This window comes from Emydura macquarii, unplaced genomic scaffold, assembly GCF_026122565.2.
Source record: "Emydura macquarii macquarii isolate MOO-44397 ecotype Brisbane River unplaced genomic scaffold, CSIRO-AGI_Emac_v2 contig_306, whole genome shotgun sequence".
Taxonomy (NCBI): domain Eukaryota; kingdom Metazoa; phylum Chordata; order Testudines; family Chelidae; genus Emydura; species Emydura macquarii.
Genome location: NW_027130443.1, coordinates 11,232,193 through 11,249,290, shown reverse-complemented (window position 1 = coordinate 11,249,290; position 17,098 = coordinate 11,232,193). Strand labels below are relative to the sequence as shown.

The 17,098-nt window shown below is 47.4% G+C and overlaps 1 protein-coding gene and 1 long non-coding RNA gene across 5 annotated transcripts in view; one reads left to right on the top strand and one right to left on the bottom strand.

The window, feature by feature from the left end:
* Positions 1–10,304: 10,304 nt before the first annotated feature.
* Positions 10,305–12,625, bottom strand: LOC137157499 (uncharacterized). Its single transcript, XR_010921130.1, has 2 exons — positions 12,336–12,625; positions 10,305–11,404 (listed from the first exon to the last, which is right to left on the bottom strand). It is a non-coding gene; the product is annotated as an uncharacterized lncRNA (long non-coding RNA).
* A 178-nt stretch (positions 12,626–12,803) lies between these two features.
* The window catches only part of SBNO2 (strawberry notch homolog 2), a 101,588-nt gene continuing 97,293 nt past the window's right edge, over positions 12,804–17,098 (top strand). For 3 of the 4 annotated variants that reach the window (XM_067559160.1, XM_067559170.1, XM_067559148.1), the window contains exons 1-2: positions 12,831–12,910; positions 16,521–16,705. The gene's annotated coding sequence lies outside the window, so the exon portion shown is untranslated. Of the gene's footprint in view, positions 12,911–16,520; positions 16,706–17,098 lie in introns of all 4 variants that reach the window. The other variant, XM_067559156.1, reaches the window with a different exon arrangement.

Sequence of the window (17,098 nt, the reverse complement as noted above, 5' to 3'; positions counted from 1 at the left end):
ACTTCAACCAATCATGTTGACTTGTATATAAAATTGCCTGTTGTTGTTCCCTTTCCCCCTAACCCCTGTCTGTTTGTCCTTAGACTGTGAGATCCTTAATGCAAGAGCCACCCCTTCTGGAGTGTTTGGAAAGTGCCTGGCACACCCTGGATGCAACTGTAAGTAAAAGTAGTAACAATTAATACCTAGCTTTTACCTTGCACTTTTCATCCATTGATCTTTAAGCACTATACAACGAAGGTCAGTATCATTCTTCCCCATTATACAGATGGTGAAACTGAGGCACGGGGAGATGAAATAACTTGCCCAATTTCTCTCACTGCATTCAGCATGGACAACTAAAATATACAGTTCAGTTTAGTTTTCTGTTCCTAGTCTGTTTCATATTCCCCCTGCCACTTCTTTTGTACTACCCTGGTGGTGAATTCCTCAATTACACACACATGCTGGCTCTCCTGTAGCAGGCTGAGGGTAGTGTATTTCAGCTCACAACACTATAGAGAAAGTTTCAATAACAAAAAGAGGAATTTAAAATGAAGCAAAACATTCTGCAAACATTTTTGCCCCTATTGAGTTTTTATAAAACATTCCCCCCTCAACTTCCCCTAAACTAAATGGAGAGTGGCCCTTTAGTTTGGGTGCTGGTAAAGTCAAGCTCAGGAAGAGAAAGTGTTTGTATGGGAGTTTGTGACAGCCGACAACATTAGAATGGTGTAAAATTTTCATAAACACCTAGGTGATAGAAGGCCAGATTTTTAAAGGAATTTATGCACTTATTCAGTTGGGCACTTACTGGGGTTTACAAAAGCATCTGGGTGCCTAACTCCCAGAAGAATCTGGCTCCTCCTGCTTATATTTTAATGGAACTGGGGTCTCCAGGAAGAACATTTGTTTAAAGCGGGGTATAGAATACCATCAAGGACAAATTCTTCCATGGTGTAACTCATTAGTGGAGTTCCACCAAGAATGAATGTAGCATATGTGGGTTTTTTTAAGGATGTGTTGCTTATTTGACATTCTTTCCAGATGCTGTCATTTGCTTCTGGTCAGTGGTTTACAAAACACAAGAAAAAAATGGTGAAATCTATCCTAGTTTGACATGCATAATCGTTCCATTTGACTGAGTAAAAGACTATTTTAGGCTTTTAAGAGTTCTAAAATCCCATGTAAATTTCACACTGGGTTTGTTTTTGATCATCTAAGCAAAATGGGCTTACATTTGCTGTTTTAAGGAATCTACACACTCAGATTAGCTAGCTAGAAGGGTATGTATATGGATGGGTGGATGGATAGATACATAGAGTGATACAGCATTGCCAACTTTCATGATTTTATCATAAATCTCAGATTATTTGATATTTTCCTTAAAACCCTAGCTCTGGGAGTCATGTAGCTACATGAGAATCTCAGCTTTCATTAAAAAAAACAAAACCCTTAGGTTTCTAGCCTTCATGGTTGGAGATAAAAGCATGAAAAGGTTAAAAAAAAAAAAAAAAAAAGAAGAGAAATAAAATGTAACCCAAATGTAATTTAAAAAAAAATCTCATGATTTTTAAGCCAATCTAATGGTTTGGTGGCCTGAAGCATTTCATAGCATTCTCTGAGTGTAGTGAGATTTAGGGGTTAGAGGGGCAAACATTGCAGGGTTCAAAAGGCTGCTCATGGGGGAGTGATGCTACCCATGTTATACAGGGGAGGAAGTGAGTGCTGAGCGGGATGAGTTCAAACAGCTGCAGGAGTGATCTCAAAAATAGTGATAAGAGTCCCCCTGCAGTTATGTGTTAATTTCTTACTAAGCTGGAAATCTAGTGGAACAGAGAGGAATCTGTTGCAGTATATTAAGAAAAGTAGTTTATTAAGGTTCCAAAAGGAATCAGATACTTAGATCATCAAGAACAGCATCTGCCATGACGTGTGAGAATACAAAGTTGCAAGTGTTCCTAAATCCTCATGCTTCCTGGTATAATGTGGTAGCTAGAAAGGTTCAGGAAGAAATTTCCCCTCCCCTCCATCCCACAACGGTGGAGTAGATCAAGTGCACGACTGGGAGTCAGGAGATCTGGGCTCTCTTTATTGACTCACTGTAGGACATGCAACATGTCACTCCCCCTCTTTGCACCTCAGTTTCCTTACATGTGAAATAGAGCTAATAATATCGTTGTCATTATTATTTGTATTATGGTAGCACCTAAAGGCCCCGACTGAGATCAGGGCCTCTTTGTGCTAGGTGCTGTTTGGATGCACAGTGAGAGATAGTCCCTCCCCCAGAGATTTTGCAATCTTGATAGACAAAGGATCAGAGAAAGGACGGATTATCATCTCCACTTCACATCTGGGGAACTGAGGCCCAGACCCACAAAAGCTATTTAGACTCCAAACAAGCCTAAATACCTCTGTGGGTCTGGGCCAGCAAGATTATGTGACTTGCCCAAGGTCACACAGAGAGTTTGTGGCAGAGCCAGGACCTGAACCCACCTCTTCTGAGTACAAGGCCGGTCCTTGAGCCCCAGGGCCACTTAAGCTAGGTTCGCCTTCCTGCTGAAGCATCCAACCCTGGCTCCTGCTAGAGGCGGGCTAGCAGACCAGGTTATTACCACCTGTAATTATTATTATTATTATCTCTAAAGCACTCTAGAGGTGGGAAAATGCTTTACAACCCTGTAAAAGCCCTGTCAGGTGCTGTGTACTCTCAACTCCCTCTGAAGTCAGTGGGAAACTGCTGACATTCAGAATCTTATGGGAGCAGGCAGCTGGTTTGACAATGTAGGGACCAAGGAGGGGACAGGGAATGGGTGTAAGCCAGTCATGTGACTATGTTGCTGAGGTTTGGCAGCTATCTCGTAGCTCCGGAAGACATAGGGCTAGATCCTCAGTTGGTGTATGTCGCTGTAGTGCCGGTGAAGCTGGAGGCCAGGCTGATTTACACCTGCGCAGGGTCTAGCCCGAAGTTTGTTTGTAGAGTACGTTATAAATAATTGGATGCCTTAGAGTGGCAGTCCTTACGTTCCTGGCAGGTATCGCTGCGGGGAGACTGGAAGCTCTTTCCCCTCCATCTCCCCGCTCCCCTGGATCAGGTATTTCATTGAGGAGGTGTATTTCGGTAAGGGGGACCCTGTTATTAGTTTAAATCACTTGCTCTGCAGCTGCTCTGCCCACCCCATCCCCGGCATATTTACTCAGTGGCCTCTTGCATCCCCCCAGCAATCTCCTTCAGCACATCTTGTGTCAAGAATTTCCCTTTGGGACTGAGGAAGGACAGGGGCTCAGCAACCGTTCCCCTATCCGCCGTTAGCCTGTAGCCCTGCTCCTAGTAGTGTTAACATTCTTCCACTAGGTGGCAGTGCAGGCACATGAACGGAGCACTGTGCTGGTGGTCCACCTGGCCACATTTTTCAGAAATGGCTACTGATTTGGAGTGCCTGACTTTTTAGGTGGCCAGCCTGAGATCCCCCAGGCTGACTTTCAGAAGGTGCCAACCTGCTGGAGCGCCCATCGACTTCAAGGGGAGTCAGGGGGCTCAGTGCATTTGAATACCAGGCCCTAAGTATGTGTGACTCACACCGACCACCCAGAAATCTGGCCGTGTGGTCATGTCAACTCTGGGTCTTGGTTTAAAGTCAACATGAGAAGCAGAAATCATCCTACCGCCATTTAAGGGGTGCAGTAGGAAGGGGTGCAGTCACCCAGAGCCAACCATAGGTTCATAGATTCCAAGGCCAGAAGGGATCATCTGGTCTGACCTCCTGTATAACACAGGCCAGGCCAGAGAACTGCCCCCAAAATATTCCTAGAGCAGGAATAAGACCATATGGCCTTACAAACTATATGGATGGATTTCAATACAGTTTACAGTAGCAGGCAATCCTACCACATATTTTTGTGCCATGATCTCTCTTCCGGCCAGATTCTGATGGAGAAATTTCTTTATCCGCTGAGGGGATGGCTGGTCACGGCTGTCAGTGAAATATGTCCCAGGGCCTGCAGTTAGACATTGTACATCCCAGCCCCAGCATGCACACACGGCAGCCAAAACCTCTATGGGCAAACGTCGTACATGAGCTTCACCTCCATCACAAGATCTTGCTGCCGTAAAGAATCAGCGACAAAAAGAGGCCTGCAGAGATGGGAGATGGACCTAGGCTCTCTGCTTGGTTGGTGACTTCCAGGCAGAGTCCCAGCTCCACAGAGGTATTACTATTCATTCAGGAAGAATAGGGGCCAGAGCTAAACCCCCATGTCCTGAGGCTTTTAATGGAATCGCTAGTTCAGGGCTTGTCTACCCTTGTAAAGCTCCAGCGGCCCAGCTGTGGTGCTGCAGTGTAGGCACTACCAACGCCGATGGGAGAACCCCGTCCGTTTGGCGTAGATAATCCGCCTCCTCAAGAGGTGGTAGCTAGGTTGATGGAAAAATTCTGTCGAGCTAGCGCTGCCTACACAGGGACTTAGACTGGCTTAACTACATTCTCGGGGTGTGGATTTTTCAGCTTCCACAGCAACGTATCTGGGTTGACCGAACATTGTAGTGTAGACCAGGCCCAAGTCTTACCCATAGCAGTACCCTGGGGAAAGCAGGCCCTGTGTCTAGTGGTCAGAAGAAGAGCACCAGGCCTGTTGCTGACCCGTCCCATGACTAAGGCCAAGATATTTCCCCTCTTGGTGCCTCAGTTTCCTGATCTGTGAATGATGGGTAATGATGCCTGAGACAGGGAGGACGTGAGGATTAACGACTGTCTGGATAGATTTGGAGACCCTTCATTCAGAGGGCCTTTGTTATGAGCAGGGTCACCTGCTGAACTGCTGAGACTCCCATTTGCATAGCGGTCCCCCGCTGCTGCCTACAGGGCATCCTCATGACCATACAAAGCCATGTGTGATGCTCTCCTGGTTTGGCACCAGTTCTAAAGTGTTGGAAAGCAATCACCCCAATTCTGGTGAGCACCGTGATTTCCCTTCCCAGAGAGAGGGGCAGGTCCCCAGAAGCAGGAGGGCAGGTTCGATCAAAAACAATCCAGAGCAAGGAAACCTGAGCAGGGAGGCAGGATTGGGGTGGCTCTGCAATGGCTCTGGCTGCAGTTCCATAGTGGTTCCCTAGCTGGGTTGCCTCAGCTGCACTCGGCTCCCTGTCTGTCTTCTCTCTGCAAGCTGGCAGGAAAACAAGCCTTCTTCCCACCCCCAGCAAAACCCTGCCAGATCATCCCGTCTGTCCCTCCCCTTATCAGGCTCTCAGTGTAGGCCTGTGAGGCAGCTGTCCAGATGGATGATGTTCTTGCTATGGGACTTTCCCGAGTTGGTGCACGCTACACGCTTATGGGAAAATGTCCAGCCCTAACTGCCAGAAAACCCAGGAGTGAACGGAACTGCCTTACAGCCATGGAGAGTGGAGGCCTCCAGTTATCCAAAGAGTGAGGACAGGACAGCGTAGGAGTCTCCTATACATCATTCCTCACCCTGGTGTTATAGGGCTGGATCCATTGACTTAGGAGCTTTGAATCAGCCCTTTAGCCCCTGTTGGCCACCACCAAGGGGGCCAATGACCGAGGTGGACACCTGGAAACTGGATTGAGACCCCGCAAACTCGTGTCACACGGGCCACCAAACAGCCTTCCAGTGGGAACAATGTTCAGTCACTGATAACTTGGGCAGGGAATGAAACCAGTGAACCGTCCCCATGCCCTGCACTGTCTGGTCCCCCTAGATTTGTTTTATTGGCAATGCACATCACAGAACAGCAGCCAAACCAATGTTTCCAAGCCAGCTGCGTGTGGTTAACCCAGGTGGGACCCTGCTGTCTCTAGTAATCCAATCGATGGTCTCTCTTCCACCATCTGTGGAATGGTCAGTAACGGGATCTCCTTGAAAGCACTGTTGCCGGGGGATGTCCACAGATGGAGTTCTCCCACCAGCCTTTGAAATCCTCTTCTGGAAGCCGTAAACAGTTCTCATCATACATGGCTGTGGAGGAACCTGCTGGGCCAGGTTGGCACTCACCCGGCTCCTCTCCCCCAGGCCAGGTATCCCAGAGCAGCTGAAGTCAGGCACACTCTGCGAAAGCAGCCAAGTCTCAGGATCCCTTTGAGCAGGTTTCTGGGTTCTCCCCACCCACATGCCTGAAACAAGAACCCAGCCTAACTGCAGGTCTGGACTGGGACCACCCCTGGGTATCTCTCGGCGGATGTCTCTTTCCCACAGCCAGCAGGAGGGCAGGGGAGGAGTAGAGCCAGCTGGCCTCTGGCTCCTCACCCCATGGAGAGTCAGGGGATTTCCAGGCTGTGGAAAAAACAGGAACTGTCTGTGCGTAAGATAGGCCAGGCCTCACCCTGACAGAGCAGCATGCTAAGGGCCTGAACCCTGCAAGCTAAGCAAACGACTTCCCAGAGTAACGACTGCAGGATTGGGCCCACACAGGATAAGTATCCTTACCTCCCTGAGAGCGGGCATGATTCCTGCAGATGCTGCTGCAGCGAGTCACATGTTAAACCCCCCCCGCCATGCAAGAGGCCCTTGTCTAGTCCATAAGTTTTGCTCCCCTCTGCATGACAGAAGCAGAGGAGTTAGAGCTGGAAGACATCCTTTGGTCCCACCTAGCCTATTTCTTCTCGACCAGCACATGTCAGTCTCTTACATCACATTCCCCAGTGCTTGGCCCAGTCTAGTTTCAAATGTCGCAAGCAATGGGGCTCTTTCCCTCACACCGCTGAGGAAGATTTCACCACCATCCAACGGGTCTTCCCGTAAGGAAACATTTCCCAATAACCATTGTAAATCACGATGCCTCCATTTCATCTCACTGCTCCTGACTACACCCTCCTGTGACTTTGTTTCTCTGAGCCTCTGTCTATACATCTCACAAACAACTGTGATGACATGCAGAAATGATGATTGCCTTCATGAAGAATTTTCACCCGCTTTCCTAGGGTCACAGTTTCCTGCCGGGCCATATCACAGTCCAAGAGTTTTTGAGTTTTCATTAAATGGCCCATCTTGAGAGCTGATCTTTGCCTGTGGGACAGGGACCCTTCTCTGGAGCCAAAAGGAAAGGGAGTTCTCCCTGGCTGTTCCCCCACTGGCTCCTCACTCCAGTTACCCCATGGGAGCAGACCTCGGCTTGGAACAGAACAGAAAATACAGCCAATCTCTTGAAGGCAAAACCAAAAAACCATTGAACAGTGAACGTCTAGCACATGGGAACTGCCAGACAGGATCAGACCCTAGGCCCATCTAGTATTCCAATACCCTGACAGATGCTATAGAGAAAGGAATGTGTAAAACTCCCCCAGTAGACAGAGATACAATAATTTCCCCCCTTCATCAGTCTCATCTTGATCTCTTAAAAGACGAGTCTGAAGAGCTTAGAAATACCTCCTTGACTCCAGTGCCTTTCTTGCCTGACCCACTCTAGGATTTATGTGCCAGCCCTCAGGGAATGCAGCCCTGCTGCCAATAGCACCCATTAGCATTCCTGAAAGGAGCACCTCCTCATCTGCCCATTTTCATTAACAGGGACTTGTGGCAGTTAGGGGAGAGGTTTTAATTTCATCCCTGCCTGAAGACTCCCTCCAGCACTGGAGGAGAAAGAGATGGTTGCAGAGACATAGATGAGCAAGCAAAAAGAGGCTAGAGCTGTAGAGAAAGGAAGTCAGGGCCCAAGAACTTTCTCGGGGGTTCAGTGCTGGGGGAGTGAAACAGCTGGTGGGGCAGAATTCCTGAAAGACTTTCCAGTGAAGCTAAATTCTCTCTGCCAATCCAAGCAGTGGTTAAAGGGTAGGTCCAGTCAGAAAGGGGTGGGTACTCAGGGGAGAAAGCCAGGAGTCTGTAACATGCACCCTCCCCGCAAGGGACAGGATGCACATCTAGTAAATCTGCCTTGCGATGCAGATGAAAGGACTCTAAAATGGAGCTTCTCTAGCTGCTGGGCTCTGGCGCATATCTCTGACCCTCTTAGCAATAGAGAGGCTGGCGAGGTTGCCTGTGCTAGAACTTTCTTCTTGCGATGGATGGCTGCAAATGGGAAGATGCATTGAAACAGGTACATCAAATCTCCTGCACAGGTGAAGTGGCAGGGGGAGTCCCAGATTCTTCTGTTCACCAGTTTCTTATTCATTATTATTTGCACTGCATTAGCATCTAGAGGCCACAACCAGGGATCAGGCCCCTCACTGCACAAGGCGCTGCACATAGACACATAACAAAGGTTGGCCTCTGCCCCAGAGAGCTCACAGTCTAAGCATAAGCCAAGACTTCAGACCAATACAGCAAACAGCTAGGGGAAACCCAACAGAAGATGAAGGTGATTATGCTGAATGTCATAAGTAGTGGTTACAACACACCAGCTGCCAGCTGTGGGAGGAGACAGTTTAATTGCAGAGTTGACTCTAATATTTGTGTTTCCAGTATATGTATTTATTCATGTGTGTATTACATTAAGCAAAAGAGCTCTGGGACTCTTTAAACTCTTGGACATCTTGGAACAAACAGACTCCAGCAGTCATTCCCAAGTGACACAGCTGGTGTTCTTAAAGCAGAAGCAGGCAGCGTATTCACTGCCGGGCCTAGCTACCAGTGGGGAAAGATCTGTAGTCTAGCAAGTAAATAGGTACTGTGACGCATTCCCAGGGAGCTCAGATATCCTAGCACTGGGTATAGTATAAGGACCAGAAAAGAATTATGTATTAAAGAGACATGGCCAAACAGTCAAAGCCCCATGTTTAAACCTGGAAAGAAAAGATTTTACAAAGCAGCAGCTACCTTGAAATGGTTTTGATGAAATCACGCACACATGAACCAAGTTATTGGCTATAAACATTTGCCAGTAGTGTTAGAATCCCTAGCACAAAAACGCAGTGCCTGCATCTGAGATGCAGAAAGTGAAAGTACCCTGAAGATACCAACAATACTGCGCCCTTCATAAATATACATGGAAACTGAAAGGGAAAGTTACTTCTTGCACTTTGCTCACCTTGGAAAAACAACACTGTTGGTGAAAAATAAGTGACTCATCCTAGATGTTTCTCCTCTATTCGACACTGGTGATGCCACATCTGGAGTATTGTGTCCAGTTTTTGGCCCCCCACTACAGGAAGGTTGTGGATAAATTGGAGAGTCTAGTGGAGGGCAGTGAAAATGATTAGGGGCTGGGGCACATGACTTCTGAGGAGAGGCTGAAGGAACTGGGTTTATTTAGTCTGCAGAAAAGAGTGAGGGGGGATTTGATAGCAGCCTTCAACTACCTGAAGCGGGGGTTCCAGGGAGGATGGAGCTAGGCTGTTCTCAGTGGTGGCAGATGACAGAACAAGGAGCAGTGGTCTCAAGTTGCAGTGGGGGAGGTCTAGGTTGGATATTAGGAAAAGCTTTTTTCTTAGGAAGGTGGTGAAGCACTGGAATGGGTTACCTGGGGAGGTGGTGAAATCTTCATCCTTAGAGGTTTTTAAGGCCTGGCTTGACAAAGCCCTGGCTGGGATGATTTAGCTAAGGTTAGTCCTGCTGTGAGCAGAGGGTTGGACTAGATACCTCTTAAGGTCCCTGCCAACCCTAATCTTCTATGATTCTGTTATTAGAAAGAGAGGTAAGTAAATGAATCTTCTCTTGACAGTGATTTAAAGGGAGGGGTGTAAAGTCAGATTCCTGACTGATCCCAGTGGGAGAAGGGGGAGATTTAGGTTGGGGGTGCTAGGACCATTTTGCAACATCATGCTCAGTTTTTGAGGGTTTCACTTACTGTTTTTCCACGCCCAATTAAAATGTGAACTGGTCAGTTTCAAATCTTTTCCTTCTGGGGATCTAGATTCAGGTGCATCTTGTCAAAAGCAGGGCGTAGCTAGAATAACTTCTCCAATGTGGAGAGCTGCATTGGGGCAGCGAATTCTGCAACATCTGGCTACATTACACAAGACTCTCGCCAGCTATTATCTGCCCTACATTTTAATTAGCGCTGAAAAGCTGGCCATTCTTGGGGGGTAGTCTTATCAAGATGGGATGGAGGCATATTGACAGGGGGCGGTATGTGGAGGAAGACTGCCCAGGCTGTGCCTGCCGCATGGGTGAACAGAGGATTCCTAACTCCAGGGTTGCCTGGCATCTTTCACCAGCACTACATTGAGTATTAAGAATCACCATGCAAAAAACTGTTGCTTAGATGAATTGATCCCCTGGGCCCTGTCTCTCGCTCTCTGGGCTGGCAGGGATGGAGAATGCTGGGCAGAGGGCATGCTCTGCTTCTGGAATAGGAGCAGGGGCTTTGTGTCACGCAGCAGTGGCTGGCAAGGGAGCAGAGCTGATACGGGCTGCAAGCCCACTCTCCCACCCACTTCCCTGGACTGGAGGGAGAATGGGCTTGAGGTTAAAACAAGGGTTGTATAGAGAAGGTAGAGGCTGACATCGGGTGGGTGAGGCAGGGAAGTCGAGAGGTTCCGTTATGTTTTGTTGTTCTTAACTCTGGATAAAATCCAGCTCAATAAAATTTGGGTGCAGAACCCCCAAAGATATGCAATGGAAACAGATGATAAGATAATTGCACATACAGACACTGAGCATGTCTAATTAAATGCACACCCAGGACTCCCAGGCAGGGTGATGAGTGGGAGGCAGACTGGCTTCCTCTAAGGCTGTGATTAAAAAAACAATACCCTTTTGTTCTCTTTATCTCCCTTGAAGTTTAATTTATATGATGGTGATAGAGTGGCTTTTAGATGGCGTTTGGCAGTGGCTAAGAAGAACTGGTCTCTACAATGGAGATGTTATTTCTGCTGAGTTCCCACTTAAACTGCTCCTGCTCAGTAAAACTGCTCCTGTTTTAGCAGCTCCCCTGTGTGGGGTTGACAATTGCAGTGGGGCCGCCTGTGGTTTTTCTAGAGTCCTTGAGCCTGTTGGAGGAATTCCTGCTGATCCAGTTGCTCAACATTTGAGCTGATGGGGCCATGGTCCAGAAAGCCCTAATACTTTCAAAGGCTTTGGCCTCTGAATATTTTACATAAAGTCCCATCAGTCATCATTGTTATGACTTGGGGGGGGGGTGTCTGTAAATCTGTAACCCCAGGTTCGATCAAGCTGGGCCCCATTTTAGCTGCTGATGTTGGGGTTTCACAATCTTGGGGTTCAGTGACACCTTCTTATTAGTGATTCACAATCTTGGGGTTCAGTGACACCTTCTTATTAGTGATCACCCCAGAGCTGAAAGGGTGAGCTGCTGCCACTTGAAGAGTAATTGGCTCTGTAATGGATTTAAATCCCCTATCAGACACAGAGGGGGGACCTGCAAGCCACCCCCACTGGTGAGTTCCACAGGGAAACACTGCAAATGGAGGATGATCCCCATCTGGTTAGGCTCTCTGTATCCTCACGGCCTCACACCTCATCCTCTGTGTTGGACTTCAGTGACTGTGGCCAGCGAACCCCAGGCAAGAACAGGCTGCAAACAGAGAGGAAAGGAGGGCATTAGACAGAAATAGCATGAACGTGGCAATCACTCAGTTTGTGTTTGCACTGCCAGGGAGGAAAGTGTTTTCATTCTACCACTACAGCAAGTAAACCAACACCGACTCCACAAGAAACACACAAAGGCGCCTTGTTTGATGCTGTCAGAGAAGCCTCCTGTTTTATCTAAGCTCACAGCCCTTCTTCGCACTGGCCTATTACTCTGGAGAGTGAGACTGTAAAAGGCCAAGCAGATGGCAGTGGTCTGGGCTGCCGGTAGTTTCTATCTGAGGTGAAGCAAAAGTGGGATATCTGCATTGTTGTGGTTGGATTAGAACAGTTAATGCCAACATAAAAATAGACCCCAGTGGAATGCATGAGCCCATCGGGGTTTATTTTCGTCTCGGTGTCCAAGGAATTAAAAGGGGCAAAGATCCACCGTAAGGGACAGGAAGGAAAACAAAAAAAAGGAGACGGCTGGAAAGTTAGTTGGGTTAATTTCCAGAACAGAGAGTTTCTTCTATGATTCAACATTTCGGTTGTCAATTCACAGAATGAGAACACTGGATCTGTGTGGGACGGAAGCCATTGTGGTTCTAATGCAGCGACGTGCGTTGGAATCTGGTCCAGTTTTAACAGTGCTGCTCTAGCACCCTGCAGCCTGCCCTCCTCCTCTGTGAGCTAGGTACCTGCAATCCCCATTTTGTAAGTTGGAAGCCTGAGGCACGCTGTTGGGTGCATCCACCTGCAGCAGCGAGTCCCAGAGCCCGGTCAACAGATTCAGGCTCATGCCATGGCACTGAAAATTGCTGTGCAGACATTTGGGCTTCAGGCCCTGAAGTCCCCCTGCTCCCCTAGCTTCCCAGCCTGCACTCAAATGTCTCCCCAGCTGTTTGCAAGCCATCCAGCTGGGCTCTGAGCCTCACCTTGCAGATGCACCCAGGGCAAGTGAGCTGTGGCTCAGTGGGAAAGCTGGGAACAGAACCCAGCAGGCCTGGCGCTGTCTCCTTTGTTCTTACCCAGACCCCAGCCTCGGGGGGGGGGGGGGGAGAGAGTGAGAGCCCTTCCCCCACTATTCCTACAGCCCCAAATGCTGCAATGCCACCCGGGGCAGCCCCAAACAGCACGGCTGCCCAGTGGCGCTGTAGTGGGGGGCAGGGGCAGCCGTAGGGGCAGGGAGGTGGGCGGTGGAGGGGGGCAGCTGTCAGCAGTAGGGGTGCAGTAGGGATAGGATGGAAGAGTGCAGCGGGGGGAGGGGTGCGGGGTTGGGGGGGGGAGGTTGCCCCTCCCCCTCCCGTTTTCTCCGCTCGCTCTTGCCTCCCGCCCGCCCGGTGAGTAGGCGACCGCACCCCGACCCCTCCCGCCCGGCCCGCTTCCGGTCTGGCCCGCCGGCCGGAAGTTCGTGTACGCTGCGTGCGCCTCCAAGATGGCGGCGGCGAACCCGGAAGTGAGGAGCCGTCTCTAGGAGGGAGTCTGGACTGAGCCCCGGCCCCGCGACCAGGTGAGGACCCCCCCGCCCTTCCCCGCCCCCCGGGACCCCTGCGTGTGGAGAGACCGGCCGGGCTGGGACCGGGGAGCCCCCGGGTCAGGGTGTCTGGGCAGCCGTGGGGGGGGCAGGGCCCTCCTCTCCCCCCGGGTCAGGGTCTCTCGGGAGATGTGGGGGGGGCAGGGTCCCTGGGGAGCCGTGCGGGGGAGGGCTCTCCCCTCCCTTCCCCTCCCCTCCCGGGTCAGGGTCTCTGGAGAGCCCCAGCGGGTGCAGGTCTGTCTGCTTCTAACCCCTCTCTTCCCAGGTCCCGGTCTCTAGGGTCCGTGTAGGGGAAGGGCTCTCTTCTTCCTTCCCCGAGCCCGAAGGATCAGAGGAGCAAAGGGGGGGCCAGGTTTCTCTCTTTCCCCACCTCAGGTCAAGGTCTCCATGGAGGGGAGAAGGGCTATCTTCTCCTGCTTCAGGTCAGGGTCTCTGGGGAGTTTTGTGGGGGACAGGTCTCTGTTCCTTCCCCATGGGGTCAGATTCTTGGGGGTGGGGAAAAGTCTGTTTGCACCTTCTTCTCCCTCCATGTTTCTGGCGAGCCAAGTGTATGGAAGGAGAAGGTTTCTTCCCCCTCCCCCATCTCTCCCTACCTAATTACTCACCATCACCTCATTTCCTTCTCTTTTCTGGAGGGGCGGGGATAGTGTTTCAGGTTTCCTCAGTTCCTCAAGGAGGTTATTCCTTTTCAAGTTATCTTTATTAATCATAGAGACTTTTGACAGCCCTAAAGGTGTAGCTGTTTGAGTCATTTCCTGAAACACAGTCCAGCAGTGCAACTACCTACTTGGGTTAAATGCTTGTCTTAGCCTTGCTAGTCATGTCCTAGAGTTAGAGCTGGTCCTAGAGTTAGGGCTGAGAATCTATCTAGTCTCAACCCTCCCTGTGTGTTGTCGAACATATTCCTACCTATACGTAGCCCCTCTTATCCAAAACCCATTTATAACAATCACCTTGCCCTTCATTAAAATGCAGTCCCCCCTGGGGTGCAGTGGGAGAGCTCTTTAAGAGTGCAGAATAATACCACATGATATTTTGGGACAGGAAGGGAGGAGTTCTGTTGGCTAACAGCCTGCCTTTGAAGGACCTTGCTTATTGTAATGCATACAGTGTCACACCTGGTGTACTGAGTCCCCTTGTAGTACTTGGGGGCAGCATAGTTTCAGGTTTAGGTTTAGTTTTAGTTTTGTTTAGGTTAACCCTCAATTTTTGTGTACAGTGCCTAATACAATGGACCCTTCCCCCGCCAACTACTGACGGGTCTGCTACTGTCATCATAACTAAATAATAACAATTTCTTTTTTTAAAGTCTGGCCCTTTTGTTGTGGAGAAAGATAGGATCTCTAATACACTGTGGCTTTTTACTTAGACGTTAGTGATGGAAAAGATCTATTGTCTTATCTATCTATCTGTTTCAACTGACTGTGTAGTCTTGTTCCTGACAGTATGTTTTCCAGTGGCCTTTCTGTTAACTTTTAAGTGACTTGCATAGCAAGGCTTCCATCAAATCCTTAGGAGACCATTCCACATGCTAATATGCCTTGCTATTACATTTTTCTGGGTTATTTTTAGTAATTATTGAAGAACAAGAAGAGAATCTCTTATGGAGTAGAGTAGTTCCAATGTGCATTATTTACTGTTGAATTTATAAATACACTCCTTTTTAAAAAATTTATATTATGACCAGATTCTTTCACCCTTTTAGAGGCTGAGTAGCATGTTACTCTACAAATAGACCGAAGGACTAAAATGGGATTATTCATGGGTTATATAGTGTGAGAAGGGGTATCAGAGTCTGTTCCTATTTGATGTCTAGACCACCAGCTTTTTCTATGTAATTACTTCACTGCACCTGTGATTTTTCTAGCATGATGATGTATTTTTAAAATTAAGTAAAGTTTACTATGCATTTGAGCAAATTTTTCCAATGTTAATTCCTAGTCAGAAGCAAGGATTAGATTTTTCTAATCCCACATAAAATTTAATTCCCAAAAGGAAACTGTTTGCTCAGGGAACTGGCTAAAGTGACAGAAACCAATGAATGTCTTGCTTTTGATTTAAAAGTAGCAGAAATCAGCCCCAAGCTGGGACCTTGAATGCCAAGTTCCTTCCCATAGTGGTTCTGATCTTAAATGCCCAATTCATAGCCCCTGAAAAATGGAGTTTATGCTGTGACAGACTCTTAACTCTAGTGCTACTAGTGGTCACCTATATACTTGGATCTTAATATTATTAGATATCAAAGCAGTACTTAAAGCAGTATTTGGCTCTGACAAGTGACTGTAAAAATGGCATTAAGAGGTTCTACTTTTATTGTGATTCCAAAGCAAATGTTCTTAGTTTACAATAAAAATAGATTACTTTTCTAAATTCCAGCCCTGCAAACTCACCAAGGGATCTGAAAGTTTCCATGGCTTCTTTTTGGCTTGTGCATCACCACCAGTTGTAAATTCTGCAGGCAAAAACATGCCCTCAGTTATATCTGTGCAATCCTATTGTCTTTGGGGTGGAGGTGGGGCAGAGGAGGTGGCACAGGCCTAACCTGAGGGAGAATAGCCCTACTGTTGGAATTTTTAAGTTAACTGTTCTGTTGAAAGCATTTGAGACTGGATAGATTCCAGATCCCTCTTGTGTAGCTGAGTTGGTTCTGTAGGGTGGGTGTGCAGGGGTTGCCAAAACAGGCTCTTGTTGATGGAAGATGTTTGTACTGTATTACTTGATAGAAAAGTAGGTCATAACATTATCACCATGAGTACAGTGTGCGTCCATTTATCCCATAAAGAAGTAGTTTTCCAACAAGTCCAATTGATAGGATGCCAGACTGAGAGTCAGAAGACCTTGGTTCTGTTCCCATACCCTTCTCTTCCTCTTCGTGGGACTCATGGCAAATCACTTAGCTTTTATGCCTCAGTTTTCACATCTAGATAATGATGCTTTCCAGTTATACAGCCTCATGATCAAACCTCTATGAAAGCTGTATTGCTGAAACCTTGCACTTTTCCTGTATTTATGTACCATTTAAAGGAACATACATTCACTTTAATTGTCTGAAATCTTTTTAGCCTTCAAAACAAGAATCTAAAATCTTCAGATATTTTGATACTTGGCAAAATTAACTTTATTCTAGAGCACCAAAGTTTATTAGTTGCATTCTAATTTCCAGTATTTGGCATTAATATTTGAAGGCTATAAGACTGACAGAACTATAGCTGTTGGGTATTATCATCAACTTAAAAATAACGCTCTGCCTGGATTTTTTTTGGCCTAGTATTGTTACACCTGAGGTGACTAACAATTAGAAGGAAAAAATATCTTCCCTGATTTGCTTAAGTTGACAGTACTTGCCTGTCCCCAGTATCATGTTTATGTGGGGCTTTCTCACAGCAAACAGGGATAAGAGAAGGATTTTTATAAAAATAGGAAAATATTATTGTGAACCCATAAAAATTGGCAGGACAACTCAGTACTGTCCTGTCAAATCCAGAGTCCTCCTACTTCCACCTTTTCCCACGCTTTACACTCTCTACTCTTGAGAAGGAAAGGACTCCCTTTGAAACTAACCAATGTTGCTCCTTTAACTGACCAGGTGGGTCCTTGTTGAGCATTGAGACATTCCCTCCTGCACAGGCTGCATCATCTTGTGGACCTCCACTTGCTCCTGTTTGCTGAGGTAGGAGACAGCAGGTCCCAGTGCCTTGCATGGCAGTCTCGAGCATTACAACCAGACTGGACACGTGCTTTAAAAATTGGAGCTGCTTTCATCTTATTTCAGTAAGATACTTTTCTTTACACTAACGTATAAATGGACAGAAAATTTTTTTTAAACACAATGTGTGCGTTTAAAATATTTCCCATGCAGGGACCTTGTACTCCAAGTAGTCTTTAATACAGCTAAGTTATAGACCCCTGAAATAGAGGGTTTATAATGGAAATGCTGACACAACTTTAAAGCTCTTTGAACAGTGACACTGTGTAATAAAGAGCTAACTGTGCAGTCACTGAAAACAGAGCTGTGATTTTAATCACTAGCGTCTGAATCTGTCAGGAAAGCCTTCTAGGCCTAATTAAGAAAGGTTTATATTCTTCTTTAAGAGAGTTTTTTTTTTTTTTTTAAATTTAAAAACTTTCCAGTCTTTTTGGTAACATGATCTAGAACTGTAAACA